General features: G+C 41.9%; 1 protein-coding gene across 3 annotated transcripts in view; it reads left to right on the forward strand.

The window, feature by feature from the left end:
• Positions 1-16,757, forward strand: part of STAG2 (STAG2 cohesin complex component) — a 118,199-nt gene that overhangs the window by 22,903 nt on the left and 78,539 nt on the right. Inside the window, exon 1 of one of the 3 annotated variants that reach the window (XM_090059321.1) lies at positions 2,547-2,562. The exons of the other annotated variants lie outside the window; for them this stretch is intronic. The gene's annotated coding sequence lies outside the window, so the exon portion shown is untranslated. Of the gene's footprint in view, positions 1-2,546; positions 2,563-16,757 lie in introns of those variants that run through there. 3 annotated transcript variants of the gene reach the window in all.

Consider the following 16,757-nt stretch of genomic DNA (forward strand, 5'->3'; position numbering starts at 1 on the left):
TTTTAAACATGGTATTGCGTCGCATGCTATTATGATATTAGCTAATTAAGGTATCCATTCTATAGAGGTCTAAAGAGTGAGGCATTAAAGCTAGAAATTCCAAACAGTGTCCTTAGCCTTCATTTTTGGTTCTTTGGTAAGGTCTGAGATACGTAGAAGATGAGGCTGGAAAGGACATGGAGCGATGGAATCAAGCAGAGCATTAGGGCCAAGGCAGTTGACTTGAAAGAAGGGACCCGGAAGAATGGTGTTTATGAAATTCTTGCCCTCCCTCCATGTCAGTTTCCTTTTTGAGGTAACAGTTTCTTATACTTGTAGAGCAAAACTCCTGCCAAACAGGCAGTTCCTTGCATCCAGGACAAAACAGCGGATTTAACGTGTTCAGCAGTTTGGGTTTAATTATCTCTCTGCCCTTCAATCCCACTATTTTCTAGTTGCATTTTAGGGTCCTTAGTAGGAACACAGAGAGAGATGGAGAATTGAAACATAAGATACCAGGCAAGTGGATTTTACAGCTCAATTTAGGAGACAGCTGTGCTTGAAGCATCAGAAAAGTATGAAAGTAATGTAAACACCTGAATAATTCAGTCATCCATTTTGGGCTAAAATAAAAGAGGAGACTATCTGTTTTTTCACCATGGACTGGGACTTGTGGCCTGTGTCTGTAAAGTTACTAAAGAGTGTGGGAGTGAGAAGTTTATAATTTGAAGGGAGAGGGCTGTGTGTGTGTTTAGCCAGAAAAGGTGAAGTTGTATTTTTTTTTTGGGGGGGGGGGGGTTCCAAATTATTTATTTTAGAAAATATGGCAAACTTCTGTGAATTCAGAGTTTAAGAAAAAAGAGGGAAACTTCTTTCTAAATGGTTGTCGAGATTATGGAAACTAAATTCAGTAAGTAGGTTATGTAATTAGAATTTTAGGTAGTCTTTAGCTATACATCTTAATGTTGCCTTAATGGGATCACTCCCAGTGTCTTTTGTAGAGGAAGTATCAAATCAACTCTTAAGAAGACATGTTAGAAGTTTGGTGGGTGAATCTGTTTGGGAATATAAATGCCCAGGTAACAAGGGCAGCGATTTCTTTTGTGGCAGTTATTTGTGGAGAAATATGGATGATGGTTTTTATTATCTTCCTGCCATTTTTCCATAAGTGCTGTAAATTAGATCTGCTTAGATGTAAATTAGATCTGCTTAGATGCTGCCTCTGGTAACATGGTGGCAAAATGACAGTATATTGTGTTAGGCTCTGGATCTGTTCCTTGAATGGGAACAGGTTCTCTTTATCCATGACTGGTATTTTGACTCAGTGTCGAAAATATAGATTAGAATGCCTTTATATCTTTTCATGGCTTGTGAAGCACTCTGCAGAACTAAGTTTTAACTCAGAAAGCTTATCAGACTTAATCATTATAGGTGTGTTCATTCCAAGTAAAAGTATTGATTATCTAGCTGGTGCTGAAATCTCTCTGTAATGTAGTGCAGCTACACAGTGGTTGAACCCACTGCCTCCCCCTTTTCTGCCAGGAGAGTACTACATTTGTCCTACAATCTGTAGCTCTGCAGAGGTGGACTGCTGGCCACACATGTGGCAGACTGGAATGTAGGACTGGAAGGGACATTCTGGGCCATAGAGTTTAGCACTGCGTTTGCAGGCAACCGTTTATCCCAAGGAGTTCATAAGAATATCCAGCCTCTTGCGTCACAGGTGCAAAAGCACCCCAGAAACATTTTTTCATGTTAAATGCTTTGTATCTAGAAATCAAAAGAACTATGGAGGCAGTTCAGAACTGTAAAGTGTGAATGTCTTGGAGAAAATAAGTGAACAGGCAAGATAACTCAAATCAGAAATCTGAGGTGGGATGCTATTTTTAATGTCTTTTATTTCTTTGGAAATGGGCTTTATCCATCATCAGGTAGAGAAAATGGATTGGGAGATGCAAGCAAAATTTTCCTCATGTTCTGACACCAATGGTTGGGCATTCATTGTGAAGAGTACGTTGGTTTTACTGTGATTGTGCTTTTTCAAGGTGTATTCTTCCTTCACCAATGTGAAGTTGAGAAAACAGCATACTGATTATTTTAGAACAGGGCTGTCAAACTTCTTAGCAGCTGGTGGCTGCACATTGTATGGCCCCCCAAATGCCAAGTGGGGTGTAGGGGCAAGAAGCAGAAACTGCAGGATAGAGGGAGAACCTGGAGACTCCCAGCAGCGGCACGGGGGGAGAAGGGGGGGGGGGAGAGATGGGGAGACTGACAGCCAGCTGGCTGCTTGCAGGATGCATATGCCTTGGGCTGAGTTGGACAGCCTTGTTCTATATAGGAATATTGGTTCAAATTCTTGGGGAATCTCCTTCATCTTGCTTGTGTTGATGAGGGCAAAATTATCAGTCTCCTTCTCTACCCTAGAATAATTTATTTCTATTGTATTACTTTGACATCATGACAGTAATGTCTGTCTTGTTTGGCTTGTCTCTCTGCAAACCTACCGTGGAAGGATGCCTGTCATGCTAGATTTGGCTTGTCTACCTGCAAATCTTAAATGGAATGATGAGGAACTTCAAGAATGTAAGTATTTTTCATCTGTTTGAAAAGAGGAAGCCAGTGTTACCTGCCTTTAATTAAATACTTCCTGCAGAGCTAAATTATGTAGTTCCTGCTGTTTGTTATATCTGCTGTTGCACCTTGAAGTTAGATTGTGAGCTGTGGTAGGAGTGTGTGTGTGTGTGTGTGTGTGTGTGTGTGTCTAACAGCTAGCAGAAGTCCAAGGACAGAGCAATAGACCCTATTGAAAAAAGGAAGAGCCAGGTGGGTCATCTTTGCTTTCCTGGTATTGGGTAAAATTGGGATTTTGATGCAGGTGCAATTTCACTGAAGATAAGATGTGTGATTTTGGTAGGTTGGGGAAGGGAGGTTTTACAGGTGAGAAACAGTCGGTTCACCTGTAAGTGTAGCTAGCCATAGTGAAGAAATTTTGCATTTTAAGGGGGATTTTTGGAGTTCTGATTGTTCTTAAAGAAAGTACCAAGTAGGCAAAGGACCTCTGGTTTTTTTTACCTGGTTAGATGACAGTAGCAAGGTCCAGATCTGAGGATCTGTCACAGTTTTCCATGTCTTTATGAGCCCTTCAGATTAGAGGCATAGTCTATACCAGGGGCAGGCAACCCCAGCCATGGGTGCCAGAGCATGGCATATGAAGGCATTTTGCTTGGCTTGTGTACCTTGCGGGGGACAGCAGGGAAGAGGCCTGGGCTATGCTGACACAATAAGAATTTGGCCCCTCGTGGTTCCCCTACCTCCCCCCCAGCACACCAATATTTTTTAAGTCAAGGTTGCGGGTGTTTTTGGCACTCTGTCCGAAAACATTGCTGATCCCTGGTCTACAGTGTTGTGCTGGCAGAACTTTGAGTGCATCTACGCAGTGGCAGAACTCTTCCCTTCCACCATCCCCAACTCTTTCTGCCAGTAGAGAGAGAGTACCAAATCTGTCATGTAAACGAAGGCTTCTGATGCTGTCTGAAAGCCAGCAGAAGGTGTGTAGATACTCCTGCTTGAGTAGTCCGTTTAGCAGCTGGTGCCTTCCTCATTTGTTCTTCATATTGTATTGGCACAACTGCTGTAATGGAGCTGTCTGGAACTGCCAAGACTGTGTGGGATGTGGAGATGGTCTTGTGACATAAGTGGCAGCTGTGGTCTGCCTCCAGAGCTTTTTTCTGTGGCACAACTGGGTAAGAGTGGACAAAGCCTGAAATTTTTCTAGTGCTCTGTACAGGATGTTCTTCATGCCAGAGATCTTGCTGTAAAAGCTGTAGCTCCCAATGAAATCGGGCATCTCAATTTGTTTAGCAGTGTTGTGTTTCAGTAACTTTCAGTTAATTGCCCTAGCTTCCAGTTAAAAATGAAAGCATTACTTTTGATGCCTAAGTTCATGTGTGGTTTGACTCCTTTAATACTTATGAAATCACAACACCCATGTCATCAAACTATGATTTGACCCACTATTTTTGGATTTTGAATAGTCAGGGGTTGGTTTTAGGGCATTCTGAGGTAGCGGCCTTTGGATTTTACGTTCTTTTCCCCCATCCTATTCCTGTTGGCTTAATAGACCTAGAGTCTAGTGACTTTAAGAGCATTCGGTGGTGTGATGGTCAGGTTAATAGCTTATTTTTCAGGAATAAATCTTGACATGCTGTAGTGGCGATTTTCGTTGGAATAACATGCATGTATCTACGCTAGCAATTGGAAGCATTTTAATAAACGGTAAAGCAGCATTTAGAGGTCCATCTGATTCTTCAGGTTCTAGTACCATGCCCAAGGTGCACAGCAAAACTCTTGTTTCAGTGGAAGTATAGGTATGTGATGCATCTACTGGGTCGTTAGCCAGACCTTTTCTGCTCAGTGCCATCACTTCAGGTGTGTGGGATTTGGGGGTAGATTAGAGGGACACGGTGTAAATCTTCCAGAAATTCCAGACAACTTTGAAGGGTTAGCTTGTTAAATATTACAACATTTTAACTGTTTTTAAAATGAAGGGGGAAATCTCACATCCTCCTTTTACAGCATCGCTAGTGTTGGAGGCTGAGAATATGGGGATTTCATGCCAGGAAGGCAAACTGGCTATTTGCTAAAGAACCAGTTCTTTGGGAGCTCTTGTATACTGATGTGCAGTCAGGATTTGAAGGTTAAGGATGTACTGTTAAACAAATACTCCATCCTTTTTCTGTCTTGCCATTCTAGGGGTGCAAACCACCGTGAGGGCAAAATAATTTTTGCTACTACAAAATGACCTGAGGAAAGACAGGAAAATGTTAAGACAGTTGTGGAGAAACTATCCATTACCCAGTTTGGCGGCTCAGGCTGTGCACTTAAGCTCTGGGTTGTAGATGGTTCCTGCTTCTCTGGGGGTTTCAGCTATATGCTGGCAAATCAGTTGTTGACAGTCCGTACAACTCTAAAAGTTTTTTGGTTTTTTTTCCCCCCTCACAGCTTATAAGTGGGAAATTTGTGCAGAAGCTGATAAAACTCTACAGCTACCTGAGTCTTTATTATAATACTTTCTAACATGAATTTGATTTGCCAGTTCTCTTTTTTTAATGTCAGATTGCGAATGTGTAATCCCTTTTATCACACGCAGTTGGTTAATTGTATATCTCTTATTGGAGTTTTTTTTTGAGGTTTCTTTGTAAAAATGTATGTGGTTAAAATCCAGCATTTTGGACTAATGTGCCTGTTAAGCTTTTATATAAGATTGGATCTTCTTTACACCATTTCTCCTTCACACTATGTGCGCATGCACATACTTTTTAATATGGTGGTAGGGACTGAAATATTTTAGGGGGTGTTATTTCTGAGGTTTGGGGGAATTATAACCCCTGAAAATTGAAAACCTTTGTGTATACAGTCTTCCTGCTTTACCACCTTTCCCTCTTACTCTCACAGAAGTTGCCCATAAAAGGGGATCCTTCACTATCTTGGGAGATCTGGATATTGTTTATTGAGGCTGCTTTAATCAGCCTTAAGTAGTTTCAAGACAATATCTTGAAGGCATATCTTTTCCCTGGGGACTTAGTGTATTTTCTCCACAGTGCTCCCAGTCCCTGCTGCTTATGGAATATGATTATCAAGGATCAGTGCTGAATACTTAAGCATAACCACTTTGCCATTGTAGGCAGTTTATTCCTCTGGCTCTGTTTCATCCATCTCTTTGTCTGTTCAGGTTCTTTCTCTCAAGTGTCTTACTCCTTTTTCCAGGATAATGTCTGTACTCCTTGTTTTCACCTATAGTTAATTCTCTCAAGTGAAACCATAAGCTTGATGTATTTCTTTATGTACATAAAAATTAGCATCCATTATATTTTTTCTTCTATTGTACCATATGGTAGATTTACCATATGGTAAATTCTTAATGTATAAATTAAGAATTTCTCCCCTTCACTAGTTTTCTGTTTCTCTAATTTTTTTTTTCAGTTGATGCTCTTTGTTTTTATTCAGGAACACTTCTTGTGTACCTAATTTTAGGAAATTTGTGCTTATCTGCCATAGGGAGAAAAATCCAAATTTCTCTTGTATTGTGCATGCTAAGCTTACTGACAGTAAGTATATTTCAAGACCTACTAGTGCAGTACTACTGAGACCATAGTTCCTTAGAGTCATGAGTGACTCTTCAGCATATTACCTGTGCCTCCTCACAGTAAGTGTTATCAGAGTTCATTGCCTGCATTTTTTCCAGCGATCATGAGTGCTGCAGCTAACATGCTTTTTTGAGCTCTATCAATCATGGTATTAGATCTGCATTTTATTTTCTTGTGCTCTGGAATGTATTTTCTGCAATCCATAAGTGGGTATGTTATGTTCTTGTTGCTCCTTTGGTTAATATTGACTGTTCATGTGGTTCTTGAGCCAGGCAGGACTTGAGTAGCACTGTGCTAGATTTAGGGGGTCAGCAACCTAGAGTCAAAGGGCCAGATCCAGCCCGCAGATGTGGGACTTAGGCTGTATTCTGCAGGCCCCATCCTGCCGCAGAGTAATGCTGGCAGCAACAGGTCTTACTGCTTACAAGGTGAAAAATATACTTACGCATTTTGTTTTTGACTACTTCAAATTTGAGTGGTGGTGGCAGCAGGGACAGAAGCACCTGCCTGCCATGGAGTGAAGTGTTTTTTAAGACTACTGCTCCTGAAATTTATGGACCTCCCCCTCAATAATAATAATAATAATAGAATATTAATTTTTTGTGTAAGTCAGGTTGCAGCTAAGGTTAACTGTAATGGAAGAGAAATTTATGCCATTAAATACATCCTTAAAAATTATGCTATTAAATCCTAACACAGAATTCCCACACAGACCATTAAATAATCATCAGTACCCAAACAATCTTGATTCTTGAATATATTCATGTTTTTGAGGTCCAATCTAGCTTCCCTGCAGAATTAAACTTCCATGCATAGCTGAGGTGTGTACATGCTCAGCTATTCTCCACTACTGATTTTAGATTGCTGTATGGCTATGTCTGTTTTTTTTAATAAGAAATGATTTATACATATTTTGTGTTGCAGCATGAGTAGCCTGTACAGGCATACCTCGTTTTACTGCGCTTTGCTTTATTGCGCTTTGCAGATATTGCGCTTTTACAAATTGAAGTTTTGTGGCAACCCTGCGTCGAGCAAGTCTATCGGTGCCATTTTTCCATCGGCGCCATTTGGCTCAGATGATGGTTAGCATTTTTTAGCAATAAAGTATTTTTTAATTAAGGTGTGTACATTGTTTTTTAGACATAATGCTCTTGCACACTTAATAGACTACAGTATAGTGTAAACATAACTTTTATATGCACTGGGAAACCAAAAAATTTGTGTGACTCGCTTTATTGCGATATTCGCTTTATTGCGGTGGTCTGGAACCGAACCCGCAATATCTCCGAGGTATGCCTGTATTTGTCTTCAGTTATGTTGTCCAGTTAAACTTGCATTGACTTATTTTCTTCAGTAGGAAGAGATTACTGCATGCATTGCACTAAAACTTGAGATAAACCAGTGATTTTTGGCAGAGCTAAATCGCTAAACTTTTGTTTGAATTTTTTTTTTTTGAAGATTTGCATAAAAAACAGGCGTGGTATGAGTAAAAGCTATAGCATAGTAAAACTTTACTAAACTTTACTATACTAAACTAAAGTTTTACTTTACTATACTAAAGTTAGTCTAGATCTAAGAAAAAGCTGCCTGAATAATACAGCTGGACTCTGTAGATTCTTGTTATGGAGCAGTTAAAATCTCTTGGGGTCTTGTCCATTGAGAGACTCTTTCTACTGTAATTTGGGTGTCAAGAGTGATACCAAGTCTTTAACTCTTAACATTATTTATATAGCTTTTCAATATTGCTACGGTCTTGCAATGACTTAGAAGCTTGAAAGTGTTTTTTTTCTGTTCGTCTGTACCGTCTGACTTGACGTTATAGTAGGTCTCTGCATATGAAATTCTACGTGCGATCAGGTGATATAGTTTGATCATCCACTAAAGGTTGTTAACTGACCATCCAATGACATCTTGCATCGTGCATATCTTATTGTGGAACAGCTAAGAAATTTTATACTTTGTCAGCCCAGCTCCCCAACCCTTCCTTTCCAGCCTTTATTTCATTGTTAATTTTTGCAGTCTAGGTCCAGTTCTCTGCTATTTCTCTCTTCCTTGGCTGCCTCCAACTGCATTTAATACCTGTCTTGGTTTTCCCCCATGCTAGACTTTCAGAATCTCTCTGCTTTTTTCTATGCTTCATTCAAGTCCTCTGCCCACCCCTTTGCAATGAGAGCCTTGCCCATTTGTACCTTACCAACTGTATCAGCTGTTTGAAATGGTTGCATACCATCCAGCTTCTCTGCCTGCCACACACTTCCCTTTGTGATTCACTTGGCTAACAAGGTTTCTGGCAGTAGAATACAATTAGACATTTTATGTTTAAAGTTTTAAGTTAACTGCGTAGTAATTAAAATTTAAATCGCTTTAATGAAGTTTTTTGGCAGACATCTATTTCATAATAATTGTTAAACTTAAAAAAGTCTCTTCTATACAAACCACTTCAAGTGGAGTGTCTAGCTATTTGTATGAAATTTGGCATCCTTTAACTGATCAATATTTAAGCATGGCAAAACAACATTAAATGGTCTAAAACATATTTTGAACTTTACAGTTGAAAATGAGTTCTTATTTATTTCTAAATTGTAAGGAGAAAATTTTTTGTGGGCTATTTTAGCCATCAAGTGGACCAAATCCCTTTCTTCGGATTAGGAGTTGGACGACAGGAAAATATTGGGTTATAGCTGAGGTCTGGGCATGACCCTAATTGTGATTACTACTACCATGACTTCAGTATTTTTAACAGTAATAAAAAAAAACCTTACGCTTCTGTGAAGAGCAGTATTGCAGGCTTATTTCAGGTTACTTGCAGAATGAATTTATGGCATTTAATGATGTAGGATTATCATACCCTATAGCAAGAATGTTTTAAGTAGAGGTCAAGTTGAACAACTGCCAGACCTAATTTATCTTCAGCCAGAAATTTTCTTGTCTAACAGTCAGATTGGATTCTACTGTATCCTTGAGCCTCTCTGCTAAGATTTGCAACTCTTAGTTTATCTTAATCTCTAAACCCAAGACTGTCTCCATCTTTCGGTGCCAAACAAGGTTCCTTGGAGTGCAGTTATTAGTTATGCCGTTCACATTCATAACATTGCAAGGAGTGTGGTATTGATATTTATGGTCTGTAGCGCGTATATCTTCTGAGACTTAACAAGGGTGTTGTGAGATTTAATTGAAACACAGTCCATACGATAAAACAAACATTTTACTGGGGAGTTTGAAAATCAGTGATTTGTTTCGTTGGAATTTTTTAAGCATAGGAGACCATATCTGAACTTTAGGAATCTAGAACTTTAGAATTTCAACATATTTACTACAACCCAGAACAACTCCCCCCCCCCCTATAATTATATCCCTGGAAATTATACAAGTCTAACCTTACCTAAGGATGATGGACATAAATAGTAAATACTTCAGAAAGGAAATAAAAAAATTCTCTTTAAAGCCAGTTGGTTACTAATACACTTACAACTTGTGACTAAAGTGCATTATATTAAACTTTAATCTAGATGTGTTTAAACCAGGGGTGGGCAAAATGCGGCCTGGGGGTTGGATGCGGCCCACCAGGCCATTTTATCCAGCCCGCGGGGCCCCTAAAAATTTTAGAAAATTAGTATTAATCTGCCCTTGGCTGCCTGTCATGTGGTGGCCCTCAGTGGCTTGCAGAAACTCGGTAAGCTGCCCTCTGCCCAAAATAATTGCCGTCCCCTGGTTTAAGCAGTAGTGGCCAACACTTTTGGCAAGCATGTCACATGTTAGGTCAAATGCATGTGGAAATGCCTTCACTTTCCAGTGCTGCCAAATCCCATTGCCACTTGGTTAAGGGGAAACAAAGTTAACACGCCTATGGAAAGTACTTTGTTTTATCCAAATATAATCCTTTGCTGTTGCCATTAGTTATATTTAACTGTTGTATGTGAGCTGTTGAATGCATAGTCCTGAAGATGCTTCATGTAAGCCATAGACATTTTAAAGCATGTGCTCATTGTGAGGGGTATTGGTTGTAGCCATGCTGGCCTAAGGACATAGACAAACAAGATTCTTTGGGTAACATAGTTGGAAAAATTCTTTGCAAACTTTTGGGTACAAACACTCTTCTTCAGGCTGAGGTGTTTGTATCCGAAAGCTTACAAAGAAGAATTTTCCCAACTATATTAGTTGGTCTAATAAACAATATTGGATTACCCAAAGATCCTTGTCTGCTAATTTTGAAATAACTTAATACTGTATGTCTACTCTTGTTCATTAAGGCAACAGCATGATGCTTTTCAGTTGCTATTAAATATGAAAAGAAATTAGTAATATTGAGAGCCTCTTTTAAATGAGCAGAACCCAAGATTTGTACTATATCTGCAAAGTAAATAGATTAATGCAAATAGTTTATCACTGATCCATAATTTTTTTTTTAAAGTAGTTCATGAGCCATTAGAAGCACTTATTTTTTTTAAAGTTTGTTAATTGTTGTTACCTCATATAATGCTAGATATTATTAAATTAAAAATAGTATCTCAGTTCATATGAATTCTAAAGCAAATTCTTTTTCTTAAACCGGTCATTTGTCCCGAGGGTTCAGGAACAGCTGTGCAATAGCAAGTTCATTTTCTAAAACAATTTACTTCAGTTCCAAATATCCAAATGCTTATTTAACTAATAGGGGTGCAGCAGTAGAGATTTTTGGGGCTGATACTGATAGCCAATTTTTAAGGAGGGGTATTGACCAATACCAGTTCGATTTCCGATGCGCAGCCTGGCAGCTTGACGAGCAGTATCCAACTGGTAAGTTTGTTGTGTTGGAAGGGGAGTGGAGGAGGGAAGGGGCATGGGGGGGCAGATCAAGGCCCCCTGCAGTGAGGGAGGGATTGGGGTGGGACTGGGCCTGGGGTAGGCAGGGCACAGGACAGAGCCATAGCTTGTTGGGCGGGGGAAAGCTCCCACTGCCACATGCAGCCGAGGTAGGGATCTGTGCAGGGCTGGTGCCAGGCTTATCCTCCCCCCACCCTGCCGGGTGGCCTCCTGCATTGCATATGGCAGTGGGAGCTGCACCCCCCCCCACCCCCCATGAGCTGCAGTTCTGTCCTGCACCCCACTGTGGCTGGGCAGCACCTGCCCCAGCCCCACTCCCTCACCAAAAGGGCCTTTATCTACCCTTTCCCCCTGCCATGCCCTTCCCTTCCTCCTCCCCTTCACCACAACAGACTTAACCAGCTATGCTCAGCTCTCCAAGCTGCTCAGCTGTTTTTCTTGCCACCAATGTGCTGCGCTGCAGCTGTGTATGCACAGGCCATTTGTTGGCCCTGTTATTGGTCGCATCCGGCCAATTTCCGATGCAGCCAATTTCTTTATATCGGTGCCGATCTGATATCACGCCAGTGTGTTGGTGCACCCCTATTAACTGAGGGCTAATTACTTTAAATATCTCAAACCTGTCCTTAACAAGCTAAACTATTTTTAAAGTATATTATTTGATTAGGTTGGAGTTAAGAGAGTAGCATTGCAAGCTTTTGATAAAATGCTTAATAAGAACCACATCGGCGAGCAATAAGTCGCAGCAGAGTTGTTGGGCATTCTTCTTGATGAGCTAATTTTGAAATTAGCTCAAAGAAGGACTGTCCTTGAATAAGTAGCTATAACAAATTAATTCTTTACAGTTGGAAATATAGCTGTTAGAAGCTAACGTTGTAGAAAGAAAAAATGTGTTTACTGTGCTACTCGAGTACTGCATTAGTTTTATGATCAGGGTTCTGGGTTTTCCGTTTCCCACGGAAAAACGGAGAAAACCGTGGATTCCCTGTTTTTATCGGAGAAATCTGCAGATTCTCTGCTTTTGGAACAAGCCTGCAAGAGCTGATTGCAGAAAGGATGGGAAATCCCCAGGCGGGGGTGGGGTGGGGTGGGGCAGGGCCCGAGTCTCTGAGTACGCCAAGGCTGGGCTCAGACTTGCCCTTCGCCCCTGGATCCTAGAGGTAAGTGGGGCTTGGGGGCTGTGGGGCAGGTGTGGGGAAGGTGGCTGAGGGAGTGGGGGATGCTGCCAGCCCCAGGTGGCCCACCACAGCCAGGTGCAGGGCTGGGGGCTGAGCACAGGGGCGCCCCTCTGTGGGGGGCTTTATGCGTAAACGATGCGGGGCATGCTGCCACCTGGCCGGCTGCTGGGGGGAGGGGGAGGCTGGCATGTGCGGGATGGTGGTGAGGATGGCAGCGCTTGCCTGCAAAGTCCCCCAGCCAGTATGCAGCCGCCACCACCCTGCACCACCGTGGGGCGTAAGCAGCGGTGCACTGGTGGCCGCTGCATGCAGATCCCCCCATCTCCCCCAGCCGGGCGACATGTATGTGGCCCACACATTGTGGTTGCCACTGCACTGTTGCTGCCACTCCCTGCACCAGTTGCCCACAAAGCTGTGCGGGTGGCCATGGGATTGGTAATGCAGGGTTCAGTGGCAGAGTTGTGGTGGCGGCCTCCGTGTGTGAACCTCCTGTCAGGCTGGCTGGCATGTGTGGCCCGCAGAGTGGCACCCCTGCCCTCACCCCCTGACTCTGCTCCTGGAAGTGGATACAGGGGCATGGCCCCCCCCTTCCTTGATCTACCCTCCCCAGCACCTTCCCTTTCCTGTGCCCCTTCCCGCCACACACACTTACCTGCTGGGGTGGCTGTCTGTGTGTGCCTGTGGGTTTGGTGGGGTGGTTGTGAGGAGCATCAGGAGGGCTGTGGGGGCGAGTGCGGGGCACCAGCAGCGCTGGGGGGGTGGACTGTGGGGGGCTTTTAATGTTTATCATGGTTTTAGGGTTTTTAATCAGAGAATTGGCAATTTTTACTCAGAGAAAACCAGGATCCCTGTTCATGATGTAGGATATATTGGAAAGAAGATAGTAGCTGTAAACAGATGCTGTTTAATATAAATGCTTACTCTTCTGCTTGATTTTTTTTTACCTGTTTGAAATACGTATTAACTGGAAGACGTTAAAGAAACAGGGATTTTTCTGGTGTACTTTGCAGCAATTTTGGTGTAGTCAGTTCTTTTGTTGCTGCACTTGTATAGCTAATTTAATTTCTCTTGCTTGTGAGTCTTTCTCTTCCTTTGTATTTTATGAAAACATTCTAAAAAGGCATAAAAACCCACCAAACTAGTCAGGGAGACTGAGGAGCCAGTATATTAACCGAAAACTAACCAGTTAAAAACATGAAATTGCTTCAAATTGATAAAGTTTTTTTAACTTGACTCCACCTGAAAGTCCACTTGAAACTCCAAAATGGTAAAGATCAAATACTGAGTCAAAAGCTAAAAGCTGCAGTGGATGCCTGAAGTAGTTTGCAGTGCCACAGCTGGAGGAGGAAATGCACATTCCTCAGGTTAACCCAGTGAAAAACTTGTTATGGGTTTAGCAAATAGTGTAAAAAATATTACAAACTTGGATTAGAACTAAAATCTTCAATAAATGTTACGATTTTCAAAAACTACAGTATTAATTGCAATAAATGTCTCTAAAAGGTATCATTGATGCCTGTCCCCAAATAGTAGCTGATTGGTATGCCTTGCATAGCAGCAGCTAATGAACAATAGCCATAGGGAAAGGGTGTTCTGTATCTAATTGAAATATGATCCTGCATATGCTTGGTTATATGGTTTGCTTACATCCAAAGGCTGAATTTCTTTCACAGCCTTCACAAAAACTTGTGCCTAAAATCCTTTTTTCTTGATTTTTGTTTTGTTTGTTTTTTGTTTTTTCATGTGGTAAGTGAACAGGACAGTAAATACCTGAAACCATTTCACTGAGATTTCTTTTAGTGCTAACATCTTAGCTTATCAAGATCATGCTTTAAGATTATGGAAGAATTCTTCTAATTTAGTGAGCTGGGAATGTGGGACAGAATTAGATTTGTGTTGTTCTGAGTGGGGGGGGTTGGAATTCACAGCACATGTAGGCTGTTCCTGCTGCTTGTGCAAAGAGAAATGCAGGAGAGAAGAAATGAAGAGAAGATGACTCAACTACTCAGTCCTACCTTTCTGCATCGCTTTAGCTCCTCAGCAGAAGCTGTAGCTGTTAGAGTAGCTTTTTACATGATTTCAGAACCTTTAATTAATGTTAACTGCTTGATGGGGGTTTTTTTCCCTTCCAAAATTAAGAGCTTTTAAATGGTGTACTAATGATTTTTTTTTTTTTTTTTACTGTAAATTTGACTCCCATGCCAGGTTAATTTTGTTCTTACATTGGCAAGCAATTAGCCTGCTTTACACACTATGCAACAGTGATTTTTAAGGAACGTACACCTAGGGGTTGACTAGCTTATGGCAAATATTGTTGCAGTTTAAATACCCTTTTTGTGATGGTGCACTAGTTCAGTTTAAATTTTGGCTTGTTAACATATGGTAGTTTAGAGCTTTTTAGGTCTTTGTGGTTATAAAGCCCTTAATCCAGGAGTGTCAGACTCATCTTGTACTTCAGTCTGGACTCTCCCTACAGGGCTCCTTAAGGGCTGGATCCAGCTGATGGCATGTGGCAGCAGCAACTCTGGCACAGGGCACTTGGCGGAAGTAGCAGCTCTGATAATCCAGTGGGCCTAATACTGGTTCTGGCCCTTGGGCTGTATGTTTGATGCCCTGCTACAAGCATTTTTTAAATACCTTCCAGGAAGCTCTAAAATGTTATAGGGTCAGCTCAAGTCCAATTAAAAGTCTGTGGGACTGGTTCTTTCCATTTCTTTGTTGCTTTTGAAAATTCCTTGTTTTTTATTTTTAAGAAGGTATTGAAAGCAGCTGTCTTATTTGTTGCCTTTTTACAGTGTATTAGATAATGTCAATTTCTTTTTTCCATTGAGTTTCATAACAGCTAGTATAAAGCAAGCACGTGTGCCCAGGTCTGTCAATGGATGTAATTATTGACTTGCTTTTGAAGTAAGTCTTTTATGACTTCAGGAATTTCTTCAACTTGAATACTCCTGTGGTTTTATAGCCTTTTTTTTTTTTTTTTTTTTTTTTAAAAGCACCTGATGTGTGGAGACCACTAATATATAGGGTGATGTTATGTCCCAGTTTGGCCAGGTTAGCCGTAGATTTCATAGGCCATCCCAGCATCTCAGCTGGTCAGTTAAAATTGAAGAAAAAGTCCCAGATTGGTTGTGCCATGCTACCTGCATGTGTCTGACCCAGCTCCTCCTGTGCAGTAGCTGGAGGGAGGGGTGGTGCTAGGCTGAGCACTGCTGCTTCTGCCTGGGGCATGGATCGGTGGGCCAGGGCTAGGGTAGGGGGCTGGGGCTTGGGAGGGGGCCAGGGCCATCTGTGAGCTAGTATGGCTGCCCACTGCTGGCAGCCTTGTGCCCTCCTGCTGGGGCCCAGGCTGTGCATGGCAGCCCTGGGCGGCTGCTGGCGATGGTGGGGAGGTGTGGCTGTGCAGCACAGGCTGGTGTGGGGTCTGGAGGGTGCAGCACAGGGGCTGCTCCCCACTGCTGGTGGGGGCTGCTGTGCGCAGCCTGGACCTTGTTAGCGGCTTCAGCAGCAGGGCACAAGGCTGCCAGCGGCCGGTGGCCCTCCCTGGCTTCCCCCCCACACAGGTGCCCCAGCCCCAGCCACTACATGCAGGGGATGGAGCTTGGGAATGAGCCTCCATGCTGTTTCTGCCCACCCTGCTGCACCGTCAGGGCTCCTGGGAGCTGCAGTGTTGGGGGTGGAGGGGAGGCAGGGCAGGGATGCATGTGTGTGCATGCATGGTGCCCCCTCCTCCGGATTGCCTTCAAAATAATATGGTCACCCCACTAATATCACTTGTAAGCTGATCTAATTCTAGGTCTCCAGATGTAAGCTTTCCATACTAACTGCCTCATAATCTATCTTACTTCTGAGGAACTGGGGAGGGAGGGAAGGGTATAACACTGTTGATATTGTATAAAGACTAGTTATACAGATTATAAACCTTGTTTAGTAATTTTCTATGATCTGGGTAAGGTAAGCAGGTCTATACATTTCATGAAAAATTAATGGAATGTGCTCCTGCTATCTCAGTTAAAGAAAATCTGATCAGAACCAGGAATTGCTGAAGAACTAGAGTGGATTTTACCTTGCCTGCTTGGGGAGAATAGAAATTAAAATGTGGATATTAAAGAGCTTTAAGTTATGAGTAGTGCATGTAGGACAGATGTTGCTGTTGGCAAGATTACAAGGATAACTTCAATGAGAGGATAAAATGTTTTTAATTTAAATTTCCTGCGTTTTAGGAGGAAATGTGACTTTTATCAATACTGGGTATGGATTTGCTAATTTTGTGTTTTTTAGACTGACATTTGCCATTTCCTTGAAAGATACAAGATCATCTTGGGTGTTAGTTATGTATATATCACCTGAGAGAGAGACGCACCCGCACGCATGTGTATATTCCACTCTTAAAATTCCATTTCAGATTCCAATGGCATAAAACAACTTGTAGCATTCAGTCATCTTCTGCATCAGTAGGTCTGTCATTTGGGGACTGGTATTGATTATCCACCTCTTGAATTCTATAACAGAAGCATCAGGAGCATCACTGTGAATGAGGTGCTCTGTTTCTGTTCTTGGAATGATAATGTCAATAAATGTTTGGGCTGTATACTGGTGAAGGCTCCTTTTGTAAAGCTTCCATTTGGCGTAAGGTTTATAATTAAGTTAT

This window comes from Crocodylus siamensis, chromosome 8 (genome assembly GCF_052110815.1).
Source record: "Crocodylus siamensis isolate JL-2025a chromosome 8, ASM5211081v1, whole genome shotgun sequence".
NCBI lineage: Eukaryota > Metazoa > Chordata > Crocodylia > Crocodylidae > Crocodylus > Crocodylus siamensis.